The sequence below is a fragment of the Culex pipiens genome, chromosome 2 (assembly GCF_016801865.2).
Source record: "Culex pipiens pallens isolate TS chromosome 2, TS_CPP_V2, whole genome shotgun sequence".
Classification (NCBI taxonomy): domain Eukaryota; kingdom Metazoa; phylum Arthropoda; class Insecta; order Diptera; family Culicidae; genus Culex; species Culex pipiens.
In genome coordinates this window covers 107,586,892-107,611,214 of record NC_068938.1, presented here as the reverse complement: position 1 = coordinate 107,611,214, position 24,323 = coordinate 107,586,892, and the positions used below count along the sequence as shown (strand labels likewise).

The window sequence follows — 24,323 nt, the reverse complement described above, 5'->3', positions numbered from 1 at the left end:
TCTTGAATTTCTTGAATTTCTTGAATTTCTTGAATTTCTTGAATTTCTTGAATTTCTTAAATTTCTTGAATTTCTTGAATTTCTTGAATTTCTTGAATTTCTTGAATTTCTTGAATTTCTTGATTTTCTTGTTTTTCTTGAATTTCTTGAATTTCTTGAATTTCTTGAATTTCTTGAATTTCTTGAATTTCTTGAATTTCTTGAATTTCTTGAATTTCTTGAATTTCTTGAATTTCTTGAATTTCTTGAATTCCTTGAATTTCTTGAATTTCTTGAATTTCTTGAATTTCTTGAAATCCATCTTTTATACAAAAATGGTATGCATATTTTCGAAAATATGTATGACAAGGGAAATTTTGATTTTGAAAAGATTATTATCAAAAATATTCAGAAAAAATGGTCAAAATGTTTGTATTTTGTCATGCCTGCCTTAGCCTGTTAATTTGGACATAGTCTGCCTCTTTCAATTTTCTGTTTTTTTTATTTTGTCTGTGTTTAATGGACTTAAATTGTCACATTTTGAGCAATTTGTAGGACAAATTGATCAAGCTGAATGCATTTTTGCAAATTGTTGTCTAGTTTAGCGGTTAGTGTCTTTTTCAAACTGTTTTTTTATTGTTTTAAAAACGAAAATAATGAAATGTTGATTTTTTTAAATAGTTACTAAATATTTAAAAAAATAATTAGTTAGAGTCAAGACTTGTTTATCTGAAAAAAAAATCGATTCGATAACTCGTGATGGTTACACACAATTGTTATTTTCAAATCTACAATATTTTTCAACATTGTTACGCAAAAAATAAACTAGTAAAGTTACAATATACACGAAATTTTGAAATGATTTTTGCCTTCCTCACTTTACTGAGGAAAGGCTATAAAATCACTCGAAAAATGAACTTCTCAATTAGACCTCCTAGACCCACCTTCATGTATACCTATCGACTCAGAATCAAATTCTGAGCAAATGTCTGTGTGTGTGTGTGTGTAGGGATGTGGGCCTGTGCACCAAAAAATATGCACTCGATTATCTCGACATTGGCTGAACCGATTTTGTCCGTTTTGGCGTCATTCGATCCGTCTTGGGGTCCCATAAGTCGCTATTAAAAATTTTGCAGTTTTGTTAAGTACTTCAAAAGTTTTGCTAAAAAAAAAATTTTGACTAAGGTTCGGAAGATTGTAAAAAGGGTGGTTTTTGTAAGAAAACCTGTCATGTTATACATTTTCAGAAAGGTATTTGAAACACCTTTCCAACGCGTCAAAGACATTGAAGATCTGACTACCCTGTCAAAAGTTATAAGCACTTAAGTGTTATTTATGTACTTTTTGGAGGCCGGATCTCAGATATGTTGATGAAAACGTTGTCCGGAACTCTCATGCGACATATCGTTGGATAGGTAATCAAAAGACCTTTTCAACAAGCACGAATTGGATTGGGGATCTGGCTACCATATCAAAAGGTGTAAGCATATAAGTGCCCTGCAATATGAAGACTATCCAATCTAGTGGTATGAATAATGAGTCAAATTGATAAAACACTGAAAAACATCGCCTTTTTGTGTCTATTTTGGATAAAAAAACGAAACTATTGGCACTACGCCCCCCGGGGCATGGCCTTCCTCTAACGTGGGATTTCTGCTCCAGCGCCTCTGACGAGACAGGAGAAACCGGGACCGACGTTTTACTTCACCATCCGATAGAAGCTCAGTGGATAAGGCGGGAATCGAACCCGCGTCTCATAGCATCATCGGGATCGGCAGCCGAAGCCGCTACCCCTGCGCCACGAGACCCACTATTTTGGATAGCACCCTTTAAATGTGAGGAAGGCACCAACCACCCTAGGGTGGATTAAGTTACGTTTTTTAAATAATATCGACAGGTAAATTAAATTCGCTTTAATTGACATGTCCTACAATTTTTTGTAGCTTAGTTAGAAAAAAAAATTAAGGGATGTAAAAACTTTATTGTATTTTAAATGAAAAATGCGATAATCCGGAATTTTAAGAATGTTAAACATACATCGTAATTTTTCCATAGCAGTCTCTTAAACACCAAAATCCAGACCATTTTTGCAAATTATTCATTATTCGAATTAGAAAAACAAAAAAATGAGGTCTATCCTACTCCATTTTCAGTAGTTTACTAAATCTGTGGCTGATAATCTAAATGATCCAGCGCATTTTTTTAATGGTTGACAAATTTGAAGTTTTGTTTTAAAATTATATTTTATTTTCAATTTCGAAAAAGTGAGACTTAATTCAATATTCCGGGTTTTGGAGAGATCGCGGTGGTGGATCACTTTATGTCCCCTATACCCTCCAGAAAATCGTTCACGTGAAACGTGATACTATTTCGTGGCCGTCCCTCTGGCATTCGATCGGAATTTCTTCCAAAATATCGTATGTCTGAGTACGTCATCAAATTGACGGTACCGTCATGAAGTCTCATTTTATCACTATCGATTTCTTTCTTTCTACGGTGTCAATGTGGGAACCATCTCCCTTCGGGACTGTTCAACCCGACACCTAATGGATTTGTGTCGTTGTGTACATCATCAACGCCCCGGATCAATCAACTGGAGGCGATATTAGGTCATGTTTTTCGTCGGAATCATCATCCACTGAAATCGGCGATTTTTTTTGTTCTTGGTGTGAAAGCAACAGGAAAGCTTGAGCCATGCTTAAGAATTGCCATCACGTCCTGCAATAACTTGTGCGCCGCAGACAGTAACGAAGTAAACGGACGGAATCTCTCTCGGTTGGGTCGTATTCGCCTTGCGAAAGTACGAAGAACGATATGCACGAGGTATTATGATCTAGAGCACACCAGAGTGGCATCAACTTTGGTAGGACGGTGACAGCTGGAACTGGCCATTTCGCCTCGACGATAAATAATGGACATTCGAGGAAAAGGCACTGATTTGACTGTGGAGCAGATGGTGAAAGATTTTTCTCCGTAACAGAGAACATTTTTGACAGTGAGAGAACATTCTTTCAGGGTAAATTTAACCAAAAGCCACAACGTTTCGTACACAAGTTAATTCCCAACAACCCACGTGACCACTTCCAGACTCAATAAAAGTCGAGCACACACCCGTTTTACACGTGTTGGGAATAAAGGGGGCAAATTTGCGTGGAAAATTAAAATTCAGTCTTCCGCCATCAAGAATTCATGGCACACATACAGAGAACCAACTAACCGTGCCGGCAAAAAAAAGGCTTTCCGGTTGGTCGCATCATATATCGGGGAAGCATTTCATCCGGGATCTGACCTCTGGGAGCGATGAGCGTAACTCTTCTGTGGGTAAAATTTTGTGTGTTCAGGCGAGAATTTACCACACGTAATGTGAACTCTTCATGCGGGTCCAGCGAATCAATACGTGCCTAGTTGGCTTTATTCAGGTGCTAGCTCATCAGTAGTTGGACGTCACTCTGAAATTGAATGAGTTGTTCAAAAACTATGAATAAAAATAGTTTCCAAACTCAAATTTATCATATATCTGTTGATAAGTGATTGAATTTTAGGCAAAACAAAAGGTGTAGTGAATAATGAACGAAATTCAAGTTTTATAAAAAAAAATCAAAATCACACCAAGATTTCCACATTTTTGAGCATAGTGTATGGAAATTGATGAGAAAATTTCAAAAATATATAAGAATCTTTGAAAAAAATGTTTTATTGGATCTGGTATCCTGACATTATCATTCAATTTAACGATCCAAATCCAGAACACCCACCTCGGAGGGAGGGAGTTATTTTCGGAATTCCATTTTCCCGCGTGGGAGGATTCCGGCTGGTGTTGCTAAACCACGCCCCGGGGTCCTCCACAGGATCGCATCAACGATAACCACGGTTTCCCACAATACCCGTTCAAATTTCGTTCTCATGCCAAAAACAGAAAAAAAACACTGCGGGAATAAACTTCCCGCCGCAGGATCCGCCGAAACCGAATAAGGCGCAATTTACTCAGGTTTTCTATCAACGATTCAATCTGCTTCATTTTTTTTCTGTTGGTGACCGGCAATGGACGGGCAATGGAAAACGATACCATCAAATTTGGCCGGAAACGGAACCTGGTGGACAAATGAAATGGATTCCGGTGTGAGATTTAATCACGCTGAGTAGATGATTACGAAACGTGCTCGATAATGAATTTGAAAGGGGTCACGCAAATAAAACGTAGTTGAAAAAAGTCGACATTTTGAACACATCAACTACTTGCAAAGGTATCATTCTACCAATCGTAATCCATAACGCCAGTGAGACTTATAAATCGTCAAGTTTTGCCCTGCAAAACATATGTCATAAACCGTAATCGCAGGACGTGATTCATAGTGGCGAATAAATAAAAATGATCATTTGTCATCGGTGGTAAAATGCTGCCAGCAACATTGTGACAGGCCACTCTGACTGCACAGCACACACAACGTCGCCCGTTCATTGTGGCCAATTTTGGCTTGCGGATTTTGTTGGGGGAAAAGGAACTGGTTTCATAGAACTGTCGCTTGAATTTCCTTCTTTCCTAAATCATACAAAAATAATGCACCTTTCTTTACTGTTGTGACGTTTCATTGCCAGAGCTTACCAGTTTTTGCTACAATCAAAAGAGACAAAATTACCATTGTTGCTTTTTGAATGCCAGTCTGATGGTTTGTAAGGATTGAAGATGACATTGGCTATGATAATTTGTTTTCAACTTTGTTTTATGATTCATGAGCAGATTTCTGAGCATGTTTACACCCAAAGTTTAAGAACGAGGGGATTGTCCTCACGAAAAGAAACGTGGAGAAAGTGCTATTTTGCGAGAGTATTGTCCTCTCATTGGAACAGTTCATCCTATTGAGTGGCTTATATGGACAATTGATCGCCAATCAGTCACCGAACCATGGTGGCCCATACGGCAAAGGCACGGTTCAATATGCCGAAGGTCTTGGGTCCTAGTCTCGGTACCGGTACTTTTTTTTATAAATGAACTTTTTTTGAAGATGAACCCATGAGTAAAGTACTCTCGGTAATATCGAGATTTATCCTCTCAGTCCGCACACAGTACCATTTTACTACCGAATCGTGCTCTTTATCGTCTTGTATGCCGATGTCCAGTTCTAGGTGTATACAAAGCCAACATCAACATATTAAACATTCATAAATAAGCATTTTTTAAATTTAGTTAAAATCCTGAAAAAAAGCCTAAAACAATTAAAGATTCAATTTTTATACGAAATTATTTTATTTTAATGGAAATCTCATAAAAGGTGCAGTACAGTCCGTTGATTCTTTTTACAACACTGACAAACAAGTTATTATTAACCAAAAAGGGTAAAGGGCAAATATCATGTTTTCGACCCCAAACTTCAATCAATCGATATTGAGGGTTGAATATTACCCTCCTTCCCTACCCCTTTAAACTTTAAAAGAAAACTTAATAATGATCAATTTGACAGATAAATCTGGGAATCCAAGATTTGTCAAATACCAGCCAGAATAAAGATTTATTCTACTCTGTGCCAGATATTGACAGATTTTTCCAAATTTTTCACTTTATGCTCATTTTGTGCAACTTTAAATTAAAATGAACATATTGAATTGATAACAAAAACTAACTTAATCCACCTATGTGGTTGGTGCCTTCCTCACTCTATACAAACAGTGGGTGACATGATGGGACACATACTTTGAACACAAATTTCATCTATTTTTTTAGATCCGGAATAAAAAAGTACACAAATATCACTGAAGTGGTCATAACTTGAGACAGGGTTGCCAGATTACCAATGTTTTGGACAAATTGGAAAAGTCTTTCAATTACCTTACCAACAATGGGTCGGTTGATAGATCTGGACATAGTTTACATACATTTAAGTGAGATCCGGCTTCAAAAAGATACATAAATATCACTTAAGCGGTCATAATTCGAGACAGACATACACACACAGAAAAAAAGTTGAATTTTAGAATGTTGAAAATTTGGTAGGTTGACTATCTAATCTAATCTAATCGAACACAAGCGCAGCCAGTCCGAAGAAAGCATCCTGGAAGAACTTGGGGTTAGATTACGCCCCAAATTCTTTCTTGTCTATATTAATTATTGCAGTACACTTGAGTAACCCCGAAGATGTATTGCATAAATTAAAGCGGCCAGGCCTACTGCGTTGCATTAACCGCAGAGACAGATTCTGTGAACGGAGCACATTTCACAGAATCTACAGGGGAGGAAGGATGCGTGGACATACCGTACCAAACGCTCCTGTTTACAGTTTCATATGTGTTTTGTATAATGTGTTAAGTGTAAAATATAGTGTGGTTATATAATCAATTAAATATAATAATGCAATATAATGATCATTTAATAAAATCCCTTCACCTATACATAATAACCACGCACCCAAGCACACAAACAGCGACACAAAAGAAATAAAAATGAGCATGCTAAAACAAGACAGCGCGTCCCCGTGGTCAGCTCACTAATCGAAAATTTGGTAGGTTGACTATTACCTCTTTTTTTTTGAGTAATATTACATAAAAAATGTGTAAAAATGTGAACCTGATAAATATCAATCAAAAACTGATGAAAATTCATCATTTTCTGGGGTGAAATTAATCATTTTTTTACACAAAATCTGTCACCATTTCCTGATGAATATTACCATATTTTTTTCTGTGCACAGACATTTGTTCAGTTTTCGATTCTGAGTCGTTAGGTTACCTCAGGTGAGGAAGGCAAAAAAATGTGTTTTTCTTAAAGAAAATGAAAATTCTACATTTTTGAGGCCATAAAATCAGTAAAATCATCTGAATTATCCAAACTTTTGAAATAATTCTTATTCACCCTCCTCTTCATTATTCACAACTGTTAGATCTTCATCTTTTGAATCGATGATTTGAAAGTTTTTTTTTTTTTTTCAAATTAAGATTTAGTAACCCTAAGAAACTAATTGAACATCAAAGCTTTAGCAGAGAATTTAAATAAATTCTTGTTGGAAACCACATATTTTATATCGACGTACATTGACATTTGAAAACCCCCGTTCTATTTTGCTTAACCTTCATGAAGGCTTTTTTCGGCCCCTCTTACAAACGTTCTAACGAACGGTTTACAAAGTAGTGTCCTAAGATATTAAGTCTCCAGTAAAATATATGAACTTATCACAAGATGTCATAAATTTGCTTATTTTTTTTTATTTTTTACGTACCGTAAACTGGGGTGACTTTGATAGCCCGGGGTGACTTTGATAGGTTTTTCAAATGCCCGTCAAATAAGTATCTAAACATTTTTGAGAATTTTAAGTATGTAAACATTAAGGGATAGCTTATTATCGAACATATATGCAAAAATGTGACTGTTACATTGGATGTATCAAAATTAGTGGCCAAATCAAATTTCTATCAATGTCACCCCGGGCTATCAAAGTCACCCCAGTTTACGGTACATGGAAAACATAATTTTGAAATTCCGGAATATCCCGCAGTCATGAGATCCCGGACTTAAGGCATATAAACAATTTTTAATACACTTGGGCTTGAAATAATAGAACTAGTCGCTTATTATAAACCGGAAGATTTAGAAAACTTTAAAAAAATAATTTGAAACTTGTAATTTACTACTGTTTTGGATTTCAAATCAACGACAATTTGTGTTCAATGTGATTCAGATTTAGAAAGTTTTTTGTTATTAAAAAAATCTTGTTTATTTTTTACTAATTTTGTTGCTCTGTTTCTGTTTTAAAATATCAAAAAATTGGGCAAACACATGGTTCAACAGCATTCCCAAATCCTTACATGTGTCCTGACGCGCCGGTACCTTAGGAAAATTGATCAAATATAATTATTTATTTCAAATTAAAAAAAACCTTCACAGACGTAAATGTAATGCCCAATCATTCAAAATTATATAAAATTACATGGACAATATTTAAGAGCTACGCATTATGCATTTATGTACACTGTAATGCAATTAGCTGCTTCTACTACCACATAACCACCAAAATGACGTAAACGCCATGGGGCATTAGATTTGATGAAGTTTTTTTTTCAAAACCTTTGTTTTCTTATAATATTTGGAAAGTACAAAATAAGACTAAGGGTTCATTTTGACGCTAATTTTATCAAAATGCAATTGTTTCTAAATCAGTAGTGTCCCTACCAATGACTTGCATCTGTCATAAAGTATGATTTAACTTTTGGTTTTTTTGTTGAGAGCTTTTAAAATATTTTGTTCAGGTGGGGCAAGTGTACCATATGAATTTGAAGTATGGACAAAATTACGAATTGCTGCAACTATCACATTTTGAGTAAAATATTATTATTAAATCTAAAAATGAAAAAAAAAACCTTTCAAATACATTATATTATGATGGGTTTTACGGGCATTTCCTTAGCTTGTTACACTTGCCCCATTTTCCCCTACATTCCCGGCTATCCAGGTTTTTAAGCGAAGATGGCGTTCGAATTGTGAACGCCCGAATTGTCAAAATCGCGCAGTAGCACCAATATTAGAAAAAAAAGTATGGCTGTTATGCCATGGCACACTTTTTTCGTAATGTTGGTACCACTGCGTGATTTTGACATTTCGGGCGTTCACCATTCGAACGCCATCTTCGCTTAAGGCGAAACGGGAGCTAGAACCAAATTTTGTCGTGATTTGGCGCATCTCACTTTTTGATTTTTAAAAAATCGATTTCAACGAATTTCAAAAAACCATGAGCATCACGATGTTGCCCATATTCTAACGGATCACTGTAAAAAAAATCAAGTCTCTAAGTCAAAATATGAACAACTAGTTTAGTTTTTCAGTTAAACTCACGATTTTTATACTTCTCCATACGATTCCCATAGACTTTGGCGAAAATCAGAGGAGCGCAATTCCACCCAAGTTTTTGGTAATATATTCCATTATTCAGCTATACTTTTATATACCGTTAGATTCGTTAGAATGTAACGAACACGGTGGTATATATAAATCAATAGTTCACTAACTTTTATAACACACTTTTTTGATTACCAAAAAAATAATCAAATATTTGCTTCTCGCGCAACGCAACGGGCAACGAATCAAAGGAGAAACCTCAGAGACAAAAAAACTCCCGTGTGCCGTGGCGAGGCGCGTGGATTGTGCTGGCCGCACGCACACACTCTCATGGCGCGCAAGCACTTATTTTGAATTCATTCCTTGATGTGTTTGATTTTGAAATTATATTTTTTATTTGGGGATATTGCGAGGTTCGGATATTTTTAATTACTTCTTTTAATTATTACTAGTTTTATTTACTAATTTATTATTGCTTCATTCCTTTGTATCTAAACAGAGTATAATTAACAAATACAAATCAGGACTGAAAATATCAACATTCAAATGAATAGAATGTGATTATTATTTTAGTTAGACCAACTAAAGAATTGAAATTGGTCTTTGTTATTTTGAATAAAAAAAAACAGTTGAAAATTGTTTTGGCTAAAAAGGCTAGTATGAATTTCAATGAATGAATTTGTTTTGTAAATTCTCAAATTTTCATAGAATATTGTATGTAATATCTAAAGTGAAATCAAAATATCGCTTCGATAAAAAACGATGTTTTGAGAAAATTTGAATATTTTATAAAATGAAACAATAATAAAGTGAAAATGCTCACAAAATCTAACAAAACTCATATTTCAAATTTTAAAAATTAGAATATTTTCAATAAAATACGTTATTTTGAGAAAAAATTTGTATTTTTCGAAAAACGAACTCCAATAAAGTGAAATTGCATACAAAGTTTCGCTACATTTAAAAAATACAATATTCTGTGAAAATTTGAGTATTGTTCAAAAATGCCCCAATAAAGTGAAAATGCTTACACAATTTTGCTTCCTTCAAAAAAAAAAAACAATAATTTCATTATTTCTCAAAAAAAACTCTAATAAAGTTAAAATGCATACAAAATATCGTTCATTGAAAAATACAATATAAATATTGCTTTGTTAAAAAAAATGTGGATGGGCGAATTTGGTCCAAGGATGTACACAAAAATAAATACTAAAATAATCAAATTTTCACAGAATAATGTAATTTTTCAACGAAGCACAATTTTGTTCCTTTTTTTAGAGTTATATTCTGTAAAATAATCAACTTTTCACAATTTTTGTATGCATTTTCACTATGTAATCGTTTATTGTTTTGTTAGTACTCTAATTCTCATAGAATATTGTATGTTTTTAAATGAAGAGAATTTTTGTATACATTTTCTATTTATTAGAGATGTTTTTGGAAAACATTCAAATTTTCAAAAAATATTGTATTTCTTTGAACGATGCGAAATTTTGTACGAATGTTCACAAAATATTGTATTTTTGTAAGAACGAAATTTTGTATGCATTTTAACTTTATTAGAGTTTTTTTGAGAAATATTCGAATAATTGTATTTGTTTTATGTATTTTCAATTCTGAGTATCTTGTATGCATTTTCACTTCATTAGAGTTTTTTTTTGTAAAATACTTATATTGTTTTTTATGAACGAAGCATAATTGTGTATGCATTTTCACTTCATTGGTTTTTTTTTTGTGAAATACTAAAGTTTTCTCGAAATATTGTAAATTTTTCAAACCTATCGAAACTTTTTATGAATTTTTAATTTATTAGAGTTTTTTTAAACTCAAATTTTCACAAAATACGTATTTTTTTAAAAATATTCTTATTTTCATAATTTGCAATATGAGTTTAAACAAAGCGAAATTTTATTTGCATAAAAAATTTCGTTTCCTTTAAAAAAATACAATATTCAGTGAAAATTTGATTATTTTACAAAAAAAAAACTCCCAAGTGAAAATGCATACAAAATATCGCTTCGGTAAAAAAGCAATATTTTGCGAAAATTTTAATATTTTACAAAATGAAACTAAAATAAAGTGAAAATGCACACGAAATTTCGCTGCTTTTGAACTCATATTTCAAATTATGAAAATTAGAATATTTTCAAAAATAAGGTATTTTGTGAAACAAATTGTATTATACGAAAAAATAACTCTTATAAAGTGAAAATGCATACAAAGTTTCGCTACATTTCAAAAAAACAAATTTTCTGTGAAAATTTGAGTATTGTTCAAAAATGCCCCAATAAAGTGAAAATGCATACATAATGTTGCTTCCTTCAAAAACAAATAATTTGAGTTTTTTTTGAAAAAAAAAACCCTAATAAAGTTTAAATGCATACAAAATTTCATTCATTGAAAAATAAATTGTCAAACTTTCACAGAATATTGTATTTTTTAATTGTAGTAAAACTTTGTATGCATTTTCGCTTTATAAGAGTTATTTTTTCGTAAAAAAAAATTCTCAAAATACCGTATTTTTTGAAAATTTTCTAATTTTCATAATTTGAAATATGAGTTCAAACGCAGTGAAATTTTGTGAGCATTTTCACATTATCATAGTTTCATTTTGTAAAATATTCAAATTTTTATAAAATATTGTGTTTCTTTACCAAAGTAATATTTTGTATGCATTTTCACTTCAGATTTTTTTTGTAATATACTAAAATTTTCACAAAATATTGTTTTAAATGAAGCGAAATTTGGTATGCATTTTCTCTTAAAAAAACCAATGAAATAAAAATGCATAAAAAAATTTGCTTCGTTCTTAAAACACAATATGAGTATTTTACTTAAAAAAATCTCTAATGAAGTGAAAATCCATACAAAATATTCAGAACTGAAAATTCATACAAAATAAAGCTTCAGTAAAAAAGGCAATATTTTGTGAAAACTTTTATATTTTACAAAATGAATCTATACATATTAGGATGTAACAAAAATGACTTTTTGGCGGGCATTCAAGGGTTTGTTCCGGTGGGCATACAATGCCCAAATCCAAAATATGAGCTTGATTGGACGTAACCCGTAAAAAATGATTTTTTCAAAATGTCACTTTTTGAGGCATTTTGGTATATATAACGAGTAGGTTTTTTTTTCATTTAGAACAAAATTTTTAATTTTAATATTTCGTGTTTTTTATAACTTTGCAGGGTTATTTTTTAGAGTGTAACAATGTTCTACAAAGTTGTAGAGCAGACAATTACAAAAAATTGATATGTAGACATAAGGGGCTTATAAACATCACGAATCATCGCGATTTTACGAAAAAAAAAGTTTTGAAAAAGTTACTTTTTGCGTTTCTCTTTGTTTCGTCGTCCGTGTCTGTCGCGGGTGACCATGAACAGCCATGATAGATGACGACCAACTTTTACAAAACTTTTTTTCGTAAAATCGCGATAACTCGTGATGTTTATAAGCAAACCCTTTATGTCTATATAAATTTTTGTATTTGTCTGCTCAACAACTTTGTAGAACATTGTTACACTCTAAAAAATAAACCTGCAAAGTTAGAAAAAACACGAAATTTTAAATTGAAAATTTTTGTTCTAAATGAAAAAATGACCCTTCTGAGTCAATGTTGATTCGAAAAAACATTAAATTTCCCATAAAATGAGAAGTTCCAAATTTTTTTACAGTCGAGTAACTTAAAATGGGAGAATTTTTAAAACTTTTTCAATGTTTTTTTTTTCGATGAAAAATACGTTTTTTTGGAATTCTGAGTACGCCATCAAATCGGGCGTCTAATTTTTCATAAAAGTCCCTTTGACACCAAATTTCTATCTCATCACCGTTTCAGGCTACAAATTATTGAAAATCATCTCTTTTTTCGCATGTTCAAAACTGGAAGGGGTCGTACCACCCCTCCGTCAACTGCCTACCAGCGACTCCACCGAGGCAGGACCCAGGGAGACGACTCCTACACCTGGACTGAGCTTGAGGTTAGACCGGGGCCAACATTTACTTCCCCGTCCGACGGAAGGCGTGATCAGACAAATCTCGTCTCAAAATTTGCCACCGGGACCTTCTGGGATCGAACCCAGGCCGACTGGGTGAGAGGCAACCACGCTTACCCCTACAACACGGCCCCGGCTAATAATACATATATAACTTTATTATATAATATAGTGAAAATGCTCAAATAATTTCGCTGCGTTTGAACTCATATTTCAAATTATAAAAATTTTAATATTTTCAAAAAATACGGTATTTTGAGAAAATTTTGGTATTTCACGAAACAATAACTCTAATAAAGTGAAAATGCATACAAAGTTTCGCTACATTTAAAAAATACAATATTCTGTGAAAATTTTAGTATTTTTCAAAAAAGGCCCAATAAAGTGAAAATGCATACAAAATTTTGCTCTCTTCAAAAAATACAATAATTTGAGTATTTCTTCAAAAAAAAACTCCAATAAAGTAAAAATGCATACAAAATTTCGTTCATTAAAAAATATAATATTTCGTGAACATCCATAAAAAATTTCGCTTCGTTCGAAAAAATATAATATTTTGTGAAAATTTGAGTATTTTCCAAAAAAAAATCTAATAAAGAGAAAATGCATACAAAATTTCGCTTCGTTTAAAAACAAACAATATTCTATGAAAATTTGAGTTTTTACAAAACAATAAACGCTTATAAAGTGAAAATGCAGTAATATTTTTTTTGTGTACATCCTTGGACCAAATTCGACCATTCACTTTTTTTAAACGAAGTGATATTTATATTGTTTTTTTCAAGGATTGAAATTTTGTATGCATTTTTACTTTATAAGAGTTTTTTTTTTCAGAAAAACTCAATTTTTTTTTTTTTTTAGGGAAGCAAAATTATGTATGCATTTTTACTTTATTGGGGCATTTTTGAACAATACTCAAATTTTCACAGAATATTGCATTTTTTAAATGTAGTGAAACTTTGTATGCATTAAAATTTTCGCAAAATATTGCTTTTTTACCGAAGCGATATTTTGTATGCATTTTCACCAGAGAGTTTTTTTTTGTAAAATACTAAAATTTTCACAAAATATTGTTTTTTTTTTTTCAACGAAGCGGAATTTTGTATGCATTTTCTCTTCATTAGGGTACTTTATTTTGTAAAATAATCAAATTTTCAATAAATATTGTATTTTTTTAAAGGAAAAGAAATTTTTTATACAAATAAAATTTCGCTTTGTTTAAACTCATATTGCAAATTATGAAAATAAGAATATTTTTTAAAAAAATACGGTATTTTGTGAAAAATTGAGTTTAAAAAAACTCAAATAAAGTAAAAATTCATAAAAAGTTTCGCTATGTTTAAAAATATACAATATTTCGAGAAAATTTGAGTATTTTACAAAAAAAAACCAATGAAGTGAAAATGCATACAAAATTTCGCTTCGTTTAAAAACAAACAATATTCTATGAAAATTTGAGTTTTTACAAAACAATAAACGCTTATAAAGTGAAAATGCAGTAGTATTTTTTTTGTGTTCATCCTTGCACCAAATTCGACCATTCACTTTTTTTAAACGAAGTGATATTTATATTGTGTTTTTCAAGGATTGAAATTTTGTATGCATTTTTACTTTATAAGAGTTTTTTTTTTCAGAAAAACTCAATTTTTTTTTTTTAGGGAAGCAAAATTATGTATGCATTTTTACTTTATTGGGGCATTTTTGAACAATACTCAAATTTTCACAGAATATTGCATTTTTTAAATGTAGTGAAACTTTGTATGCATTAAAATTTTCGCAAAATATTGCTTTTTTACCGAAGCGATATTTTGTATGCATTTTCACCAGAGAGTTTTTTTTTTTGTAAAATACTAAAATTTTCACAAAATATTGTATTTTTTTCAACGATGCGGAATTTTGTATGCATTTTCTATTCATTTGGGTACTTTTTTTTGTAAAATAATCAAATTTTCACTAAATATTGTATTTTTGTAAAGGAAACGAAATTTTTTATGCAAATAAAATTTCGCTTTGTTTAAACTCATATTGCAAATTATGAAAATAAGAATATTTAAAAAAAAAATACGGTATTTTGTGAAAAATTTAGTTTAAAAAACTCTAATAAAGTAAAAATTCATAAAAAGTTTCGCTATGTTTAAAAATATACAATATTTATAGAAAATTTGAGTATTTTACAAAAAAAAACCAATGAATTGAAAATGCATACACAATTTTGCTTCGTTCATAAAATACAAAATGAATATTTTACAAAAAAAAACTCGAATGAAGTGAAAATGCATACAAATTACTCAGAATTGAAAATGCATAAAAAATACAATTATTCGAATATTTCTCAAAAAAAAACTCTAATAAAGTTAAAATGCATACAAAATTTTGTTCTTACAAAAATACAATATTTTGTGAACATTCGTGCAAAATTTCGCATCGTTCAAAGAAATATTTTTTGAAAATTTGAGTATTTTCCAAAAAAAAACCTAAAATAAATAGAAAATGTATACCAAAATTCTCTTCGTTTAAAAACATACAATATTCTATGAGAATTTGAGTACCGTAAACCGGGGTGACTTTGATAGGATTTCAATTTGTTTTTAAAATATTTTCCAACAGGTAAGGTTTTTCTCAAGATTATTTTTTTAAAACATGTACTGGAATAGGCCTCACAAAGTCCATGTACTATTTTGGAAAAAAGTTTTTTCAATAGTGTTTAGAAAAATAGTTACGTTAAAAATTCTTAGTTTAAATTCCGGGGTGACTTTGATAGTCATAGTTTTTCTTGTTAAAATCATATTTAAGATGTTCAAACTATATTTGTACGTTAAATGTACCATCAATAAAGTAGCTGATAAAGTTTTTAAGAAAAAAAAATCAATTTTTATGTTTAGTTAACTAACTTTATAAGCTTTTTATCAAAATACTAATAAATTGTTGAAAAGTAGGAATTTTGCCTGAAATTTGTTAAAACTAATTATGTTTATAAAATTATTGATTTATATTGCATTTTAAACTGAATACAAAGCACGAATCACAAGTTTTCACATTTTACATGAAATTTGTTCAACTGAATTTGCCTATAAATTTGGATTTTTTTTTTAATTGTGTTTCAAGGACACACAATTTTTATTATTTACAAACTTATTTAAAATTCTCCTAGTGGAAAATTGTCCAAAGAACTCGAAAATGCGTTCCGTTTTCCGATTCAAAATCATGTTCATTGAGAAAATCATGACACTTTGAGAAGTTTTAAATAATGACTTTCATCAATATTTTCTTAATTATAGTTAACTTACTTTTTAAACATTTCAAAATTTTATGCAAAGTTCTTCTTGAGGTACTTTGAACACTTCTCTACCACGGTCAGTATGATTCTGAACCATTCCGTACGTATTTAAATTGTACTCTTAATTTTCTCTTCATTGCAAACCTATCAAAGTCACCCCGGCTATCAAAGTCACCCCGTTTTACGGTATTAACAAAACAATAAACGCTTATAAAGTGAAAATGCACATTTTTTTTAACAAAGCAATATTTATATTGTATTTTTCAATGAACGATATTTTGTATGCATTTTAACTTTATTAGAGTTTTTTTTGAGAAATAATGAAATTATTGTTTTTTTTTTGAAGGAAGCAAAATTGTGTAAGCATTTTCACTTTATTGGGGCATTTTTGAACAATACTCAAATTTTCACAGAATATTGTATTTTTTAAATGTAGCGAAACTTTGTATGCAATTTCACTTTATTGGAGTTCGTTTTTCGAAAAATACAAATTTTTTCTCAAAATAACGTATTTTTTTGAAAATATTCTAATTTTTAAAATTTGAAATATGAGTTTTGTTAAATTTTGTGAGCATTTTCACTTTATTATTGTTTCATTTTATAAAATATTCAAATTTTCTCAAAACATCGTTTTTTATCGAAGCGATATTTTGTTTTCACTTTAGATATTACATACAATATTCTATGAAAATTTGAGAATTTACAAAACAAATTCATTCATTGAAATTCATACTAGCCTTTTTAGCCAAAACAATTTTCAACTGTTTTTTTTTATTCAAAATAACAAAGACCAATTTCAATTCTTTAGTTGGTCTAACTAAAATAATAATCACATTCTATTCATTTGAATGTTGATATTTTCAGTCCTGATTTGTATTTGTTAATTATACTCTGTTTAGATACAAAGGAATGAAGCAATAATAAATTAGTAAATAAAACTAGTAATAATTAAAAGAAGTAATTAAAAATATCCGAACCTCGCAATATCCCCAAATAAAAAATATAATTTCAAAATCAAACACATCAAGGAATGAATTCAAAATAAGTGCTTGCGCGCCATGAGAGTGTGTGCGTGCGGCCAGCACAATCCACGCGCCTCGCCACGGCACACGGGAGTTTTTTTGTCTCTGAGGTTTCTCCTTTGATTCGTTGCCCGTTGCGTTGCGCGAGAAGCAAATATTTGATTATTTTTTTGGTAATCAAAAAAGTGTGTTATAAAAGTTAGTGAACTATTGATTTATATATACCACCGTGTTCGTTACATTCTAACGAATCTAACGGTATATAAAAGTATAGCTGAATAATGGAATATATTACCAAAAACTTGGGTGGAATTGCGCTCCTCTGATTTTCGCCAAAGTCTATGGGAATCGTATGGAGAAGTATAAAAATCGTGAGTTTAACTGAAAAACTAAACTAGTTGTTCATATTTTGACTTAGAGACTTGATTTTTTTTACAGTGATCCGTTAGAATATGGGCAACATCGTGATGCTCATGGTTTTTTGAAATTCGTTGAAATCGATTTTTTAAAAATCAAAAAGTGAGATGCGCCAAATCACGACAAAATTTGGTTCTAGCTCCCGTTTCGCCTTAAAAATCTGGATTGGAAAACTTCCGGGAAAACGGGATGGATGCACTAGTTGGAAATACTTCTAAAACAACTTTATATTAATGGTAGTTTTGATTAGCTTTTATGTGTACCGTTGTATTTCAACCAAAATAAATATTCGGTTTGATAATCTGGCAACTCAGTCTTGAAGTGTTTAAACAAATCTTGTTAAATTGTTCAGAAATGACCACGATGAAAATTTAAAGAACCGTTTCAAAATATATAAATATCAATAAATGAAATATACACATGAATCGATAAACGGTAAAATAATTGATTTGACTTTTATAGATTTAGAATTTATTTTTAGAAATAATATAATCGTCAATCTTCACATCAATGATTCAAGTATCATCATGACTTATTAAGATTAAGTTTCAACGCTTCAAAAGCTTTTTAAACAATGTCAACTAATCAAATCAATCTCTGTAGTCTCAATCTAGTAAATGATTTTGTACAGATGTGGATAATTTTATGTCTCATCTCACAAGAATTGCTGACTACCCAACACTCGTTGACGGAGCAAGTTAGCAAACGTGCTGAATGGACTTTAACACGTTCTTTTCACCTTCCTGTAAAGCCAAGCATTTTCCGCTTTCTCCAGCAAGCGAGAAACCCCTCCTGAAAGTCCGCCACCGGTGTGTATGGAAGCTCTTACAAACTTGACGCAATAATCAACAATGAAGTCATTTAGATGCACACATTCAAACGAACCCTGGCGTATATACCGTCAACGTCACATTCACTCACTTACTCGTGAATAGAAGCGTAGCTAGAGGGAAAAGCTTGCCAGGAAAAAAAGAACAAGATCGGTCAGGGGTTGGTGGAAATCCTTTTTCTCCTTTTGAAGCAATATCCTAACAAAACAAGAAGGTAAAAATAGGTGACCACATTATAAATAATTTGATGAGTTTTACTCAAAAACTTTAATGTTCATAAGCTGCAGTTAATGATTTGTTTTCAAACTTTTATTCAAATAAGTTTCAACCTCAAACTGTACCATCTTGCCAACAATAACCGTTCCGCACCACCGAGGATTAAAGGTGAAACACTACCCTCCCTGGAGGCATTGTTTATTTGCTTGAACTTCAAGCAAATAACTCACGGCGTGAACTGCAAATTCATCCACCAGTTCACCCAAGTCGGAGCATGCGCCATTTGGAGACAAATTTCCCTCCGTGTGTTCCACGTTCCAGCAGCGTTGCGGCAACAAGTGTGTAACGACGACAGCCGTCAGTTCATCGAGGACGGTTTCCGGGTTCGGATGTGTCGGTCGGTCCGACCAGTGCGGGATAGGTCGTGGTCAAACGTGGCACACACTCAACAGGAGAAGGACATTAAAGCTCCAGTGCCGGACGTGGAGTGAGGGTGCGTGTGTGTTTGAAGAAAAAAGAACAATATAGATGGTACGCGTCCAAGTCGAACTTGTTGCATACCGTCAGGGGTAATCAGAGATGGCGCCAGTGATCATTTCGTGATTACAACGTCCGTTTGTCAGTGGTGACGTTGGGGTATCGTGTACGGAAGGAAGGCAAAAAAGTGTCTCCATTTGAGGATGTGTTGTAGATTGCAGATGATGTAGATTGCGCTATAGATTATTCATAGGCGTTTGAAGTACGTTGCACTCGTCGTCTGGTCGTCGTTCGGCCAATGCAATCTGCCTAGTTGACAATTACTAGTTGAAGTGCCGTTACACTTCAAGTGTTCCAGTAAACAGGATTGAACACAATTAGCACGCACCACTTAGGGCGAGGATGTTACCATATTGAAGACCATCGAGTCCTGTGAACCCATCAACGCAGATCCCGCGGTCATCTGCAACATCGAGAGCTGTGTATGTAATTATGTTCAACGTTTCATTAGGGATTTGAGCTTTCCAATTACCACTGGCAGCCTTCAAGGGTTATGTGGTTTCCGAAAAAGCCGGCATGGTGTCAGATGGTAGATTTCGGTTACATCAGACAGAAGCCCACCTCCAGCTGTGAGGTTTGACAGAAATTATTGGGGCACGTTTCGTGAAGGATATTGATTGGTTGCTGCAATAACCGCACGAGTTTTGTATCTCTCCTGTGGTTTTCCGGAGAATTACTGTGCCGAAGTCAACTCTGTGAAATGTGTGAGCGTTTTCCTGGGAAAGACTTTGTAATCGAGATAGAGCCTCCCCCGAGGGTTATTTGAAAACTTTTGCTAGGCTGTGCAAGGAGTTGCTGATCATCACAGCTGTTTGCTGGGTAAATAATTTTAATTAAGGAGTTTCTTTCTCGTGCACTGCCACTGAATTCAAGAAGATTGTGACGATCAATTAACATTGGTTTTGTTTTGTTAGTTACAACGTTCAAACCAACACAAGATGTTCTGTAATTACTCTTAGCTTTAAGTAAAATATAGGGGGAGAGGAGGCAATATGCACCCCCGGGGCAAAATGCACCCTGCTTTTCTCGGTATTTTGAAGAATTTTCCGGGGAGAAAATCATAGAAATCGGAAGCTTAACACTGCTAAACCATGCTGGAAAAAATTGAGCATCGTGGTATAAAAACAGCTTAAGTTATTTGCAAAACTTTAAAATGTTTTGTTTTCATCTAATTTTCATTGAACTTTCATTATGATTTTTGGGCAATATAAAAAGCATTTATTGTTATTGTAAGTGTTGAGATATATTTTTACAATAATCTTCATTATTCTGTAGATAGATGAGTCCATAAACATTAAAAAATGAACTTTTAGGGGGACAGGGGGTAATATGCACCTCCTAAGGGAAAACTGTGATTTCTTAACCATAACAGCATTTCTGTGGAAGAATTTCGTTAGATGTTCATGAATAACTATTATTCAACGTCATCCAAGTGAAAAAAGTCTTTAAAAAACCTCAAAATTGTTTAAAAATAAAAGATTTCTAAAAATAATTTTGATTCATTTCAAACAACCATGCGGGGCAATATGCACTGCAACATTGGGGCAAAATGCACTACAACAACAGGGCAAAATGCACCACAACATGGGGCAAAATGCACCGGGTAAAAGCAGTTTTCACTAGTCACCACGAGATGACACCGCTGTTTTTACAAAGGAGCTTCACAACAGTGCATTTTGCCCCGACCACGCTTTTTGCAGAAAATTTAATTAAAAATGCATTTTTTGATGTTTTTGGACTCATCTATCTACACAATAATAAAGATTATCGCAAAAAATGTATACTTCAACACTTTCAATAACAATAAAAGCTTTTTATATTGTCCAAAAACCATAATGAAAGTTCAATGAAAATTAGATGAAAACACAATATTTTAAAGTTTTGCAAATAACTTAAGCTGTTTTTATACCACGATGCTCAAATTTTTCCAGCATGGTTTAGCAGTGTTAAGCTTCCAATTTCTATGATTTTCCCCCGGAAAATTCTTCTAAATACCGAGAAAAGCAGGGGATGCATTTTGCCCCTGGGGTGCATATTACCCCCTATCCCCCTAATTTAATTTTCTGTCAAAAGCGTGGTCGGGACAAAATGCACCGCTGAGAAGCTCCTTTGTAAAAACAGGAATCTATTACATTTCCCCGAAACCCACATTCCCGAAAAGACATTTCCCCGAATGCCACATCTCCGAAAAGACACTTTCCCGAATTGTCATTTACCCGAAAATCATTTCCCCGAACAATCCATTTCCCCGAATGGCCACATCCCCGAATGGCGACTTCCCCTAAAAACCATTTTCCCGAATGGCCACTTCCCTTAATTTTCCCATCCCCGAAAATCATTTTCCCGAATGACCATATCCCCGAACGGCCATTTCCCCGAACGCCACTTCCCCGAACCCGGTCAGGCGGGTATGCCTGTTGCCCAGAACCGCGCGCGCGGTTCTGGACAACGGGCATAACCGCCTGACCGGGTTCGGGGAAGTAGCGATCAATGAAGTATCATGTACACAATTGAACTTTCAAAAAATTCCGAGTTTTTTACGAGCGTCTGTGGAGTTAAAGGATTCGAATTCCGGAATCTGAGGTTTAGTTACTCCAACTTCCTTTCAAAAAGAACTGACTCCGCTGAATCCAACAAAAACTCCGACTATGACAAATGATGTAGAGAAGGAGAAAATCTTGAGCAGAGTACATATTTCTAATGAACAAATCTAAATAGCTGCGTGCCGCTTAATACATTTGCCTATTTTTCTCATTTCGTCGCAGTCGAGCTAACTTGTCGTACGTCGATTTTGGGCCAAATTGAATTAAGAAAGGCATATTGTGCAGCTCACAATGCCTCATCTTTTGACCTACATAGATACCCAAAATTCGATTTCAATTCTGAGATATTCAATAAAAACCGAAAAATGTCGTCTCGTGCTAACTTGACACACTCTGAAAATTTCTGCAAGTGCGACAACTGGCCAAAGAGGTTTCAGATCAGAATGCTTTTGACACACGTACATGCCCGACTACCGTGAACGTTTGTAATTATTATTCAGGACCTCAGCAACCAAATTCAAACAAATTTCAGGACAATGCACAGAATGGTCAACCAAATAAAACGTGTTTGTTATTGTTTACAAAACGTGCTCTATTTTTCGTTTATTCACGGTCAAACACTGACACGCGTTTTTCTCGGAACGTCAAAAAGCGACAAACGACAAGATAGCACGACAGTGTCGATTTGATACATTGATCATATCGCTTTTTTTTGCATTTTAGTTGAAAATCAAAATACAGTCCAGACTCGGTTATCCAAAGGCCTTGTCAAAAGTTCACTTCGGGTAATAACCCCTAAACTACTTTAAAGTGATTTAGTAATTTTAAACCCTAAATGGCGGTGATGATATATTTAAAAAAAATGCATTTTGTAATTCAATAATCAACTATTTAGATTTAACTAAAAAAGTTAAACAAAATCTAGAACAAACTGATTCCTGCGCTTCGAGTCGTCGCTTAAAGATATCGTTGCTGTGCAATCCTTACCACGTGGATACCGTTTTGGAAAATTGTGCTTTGCTGAAAATTGCCCATACAAAAAAAATCTTTTTTAATGAACGTGGATGATCTAAAAGCCCCGCTTTCTTGAAGTTTCCGCGTGGTTTATGAATGGCCTTCTACGGTTATTTGTTTTTTTTTTCTTTTTTTTTTCATATTTAAAAACACACGTAGGAGAACTTAATATTAAGGTCATACTTTTGTAAAAATATCCATAAAAAAAACAATTTAGTTTATATTTAAGTTAATATCATTCGGGAAAATGGAACTTTCGGGGAAATAACCATTCGGGTATATGTAAATTCGGGAAAACGACAGTTCGGTAAAATTGCCATTCAGGTAAATGACATTCGGGGATATGGAATTTTCGGGAAAATGATTTTCGGGGAAATGGCACTTTCGGGGAAATGATTTTCGGGAATGTGGAATTTTCGGGGAAATGATTTTCGGGGATATGGGATTCGGGAAAGTGGGATTCGGGAATAAGGGATAAAACCAAAAACAGCGGTGTCATCTAGTGGTGACTAGTGAAAACTGCTTTTACCCGGTGCATTTTGCCCCATGTTGTGGTGCATTTTGCCCCATTTTTGTAGTGCATTTTGCCCCAATGTTGCGGTGCATATTGCCCCGCATGGTTGTTTGAAATGAATCAAAAATACTTTTAGAGATCTGTTATTTTTAAACAATTTTGAGGTTTTTAAAGATTTTTTTCAATTGGGTGACGTTGAATAATAGTTATTTATGAACATCTAACGAAATTCTTTCACAGAAATGCTGTTATGGTTGAGATACAGTTTTCCCTTAGGAGGTGCATATTACCCCCTGTTCCCCTACGAGCTTGCTGCAAAAGCTGTTATAAAATGAACATTTTCTGCAGCAAATTCAATGTTGCAGATTTCAATACATGGTTTTCCTTTGGGTGTACCATTTGAAATTGTTAAAGCTCTCTGCTTTCTATTATGGATGTAGTAAATAATCATTTCAATAAACCACATCTAACTTTAAAAAACTTAACACAGAACTGTGCATGGTCCATAAAAGCACACATACACATTCATGGCAGCACTCAATTAATGTTAGCAACCAAGCTACTATAATGCACATTAATGTTGCAAACGAAATTAGCGGGTAATTTATGCAAAACCAAAGCGCGAGCTCACGCCACCACCGTAACCATCGCGCCTAGCCACAGCCTAAATTGCTCCAGCAGGAACGCTTTAAACATTCATTCATTATCCTTTCCTGCTTCCTGCCGCTGCGCAAGAGTCGAACTGCAGTAGCAGGTGAGAATGGGGTGGGGTAATTTTCCAATTGTTAAGATCTTGTTGTGATTCTGTTTTAAATGTTACTCTTGGACAAATTCCACCAACATTTGAAAAAATATATATTTTGCTTCAATTAATCAATTAATTTTTACACTCCATTCTGCAGTAAAACCAACCAACGTCTATCGACTTACTTTCTTCAAAGAAAATTGCAAAACCCTTCAAGCGCAAAAGCTCGTTGGCTTCGTGATCCCGGGTGCGACCATGAAAAAGTAATCTGGCCAATTTGGTCGGGTCCCCGTCCGGGGAGCAACCGGCAACAAGATTGAGAAAATTTTCTAACGAAGTAAAACAACACACTTCGAGTTGACTTTTTTCCTCCCCGAAGACATCACTCCTGCTGCCGGTGGAAGCGTTTT

General features: G+C 33.2%; 1 protein-coding gene across 3 annotated transcripts in view; it reads left to right on the top strand.

Moving 5' to 3' along the window:
- LOC120414744 (synaptotagmin-5) overlaps positions 1–24,323 on the top strand; it is a 74,030-nt gene that overhangs the window by 14,732 nt on the left and 34,975 nt on the right. The window contains exon 1 of one of the 3 annotated variants that reach the window (XM_039576057.2): positions 18,941–19,519. The exons of the other annotated variants lie outside the window; for them this stretch is intronic. The gene's annotated coding sequence lies outside the window, so the exon portion shown is untranslated. Of the gene's footprint in view, positions 1–18,940; positions 19,520–24,323 lie in introns of those variants that run through there. 3 annotated transcript variants of the gene reach the window in all.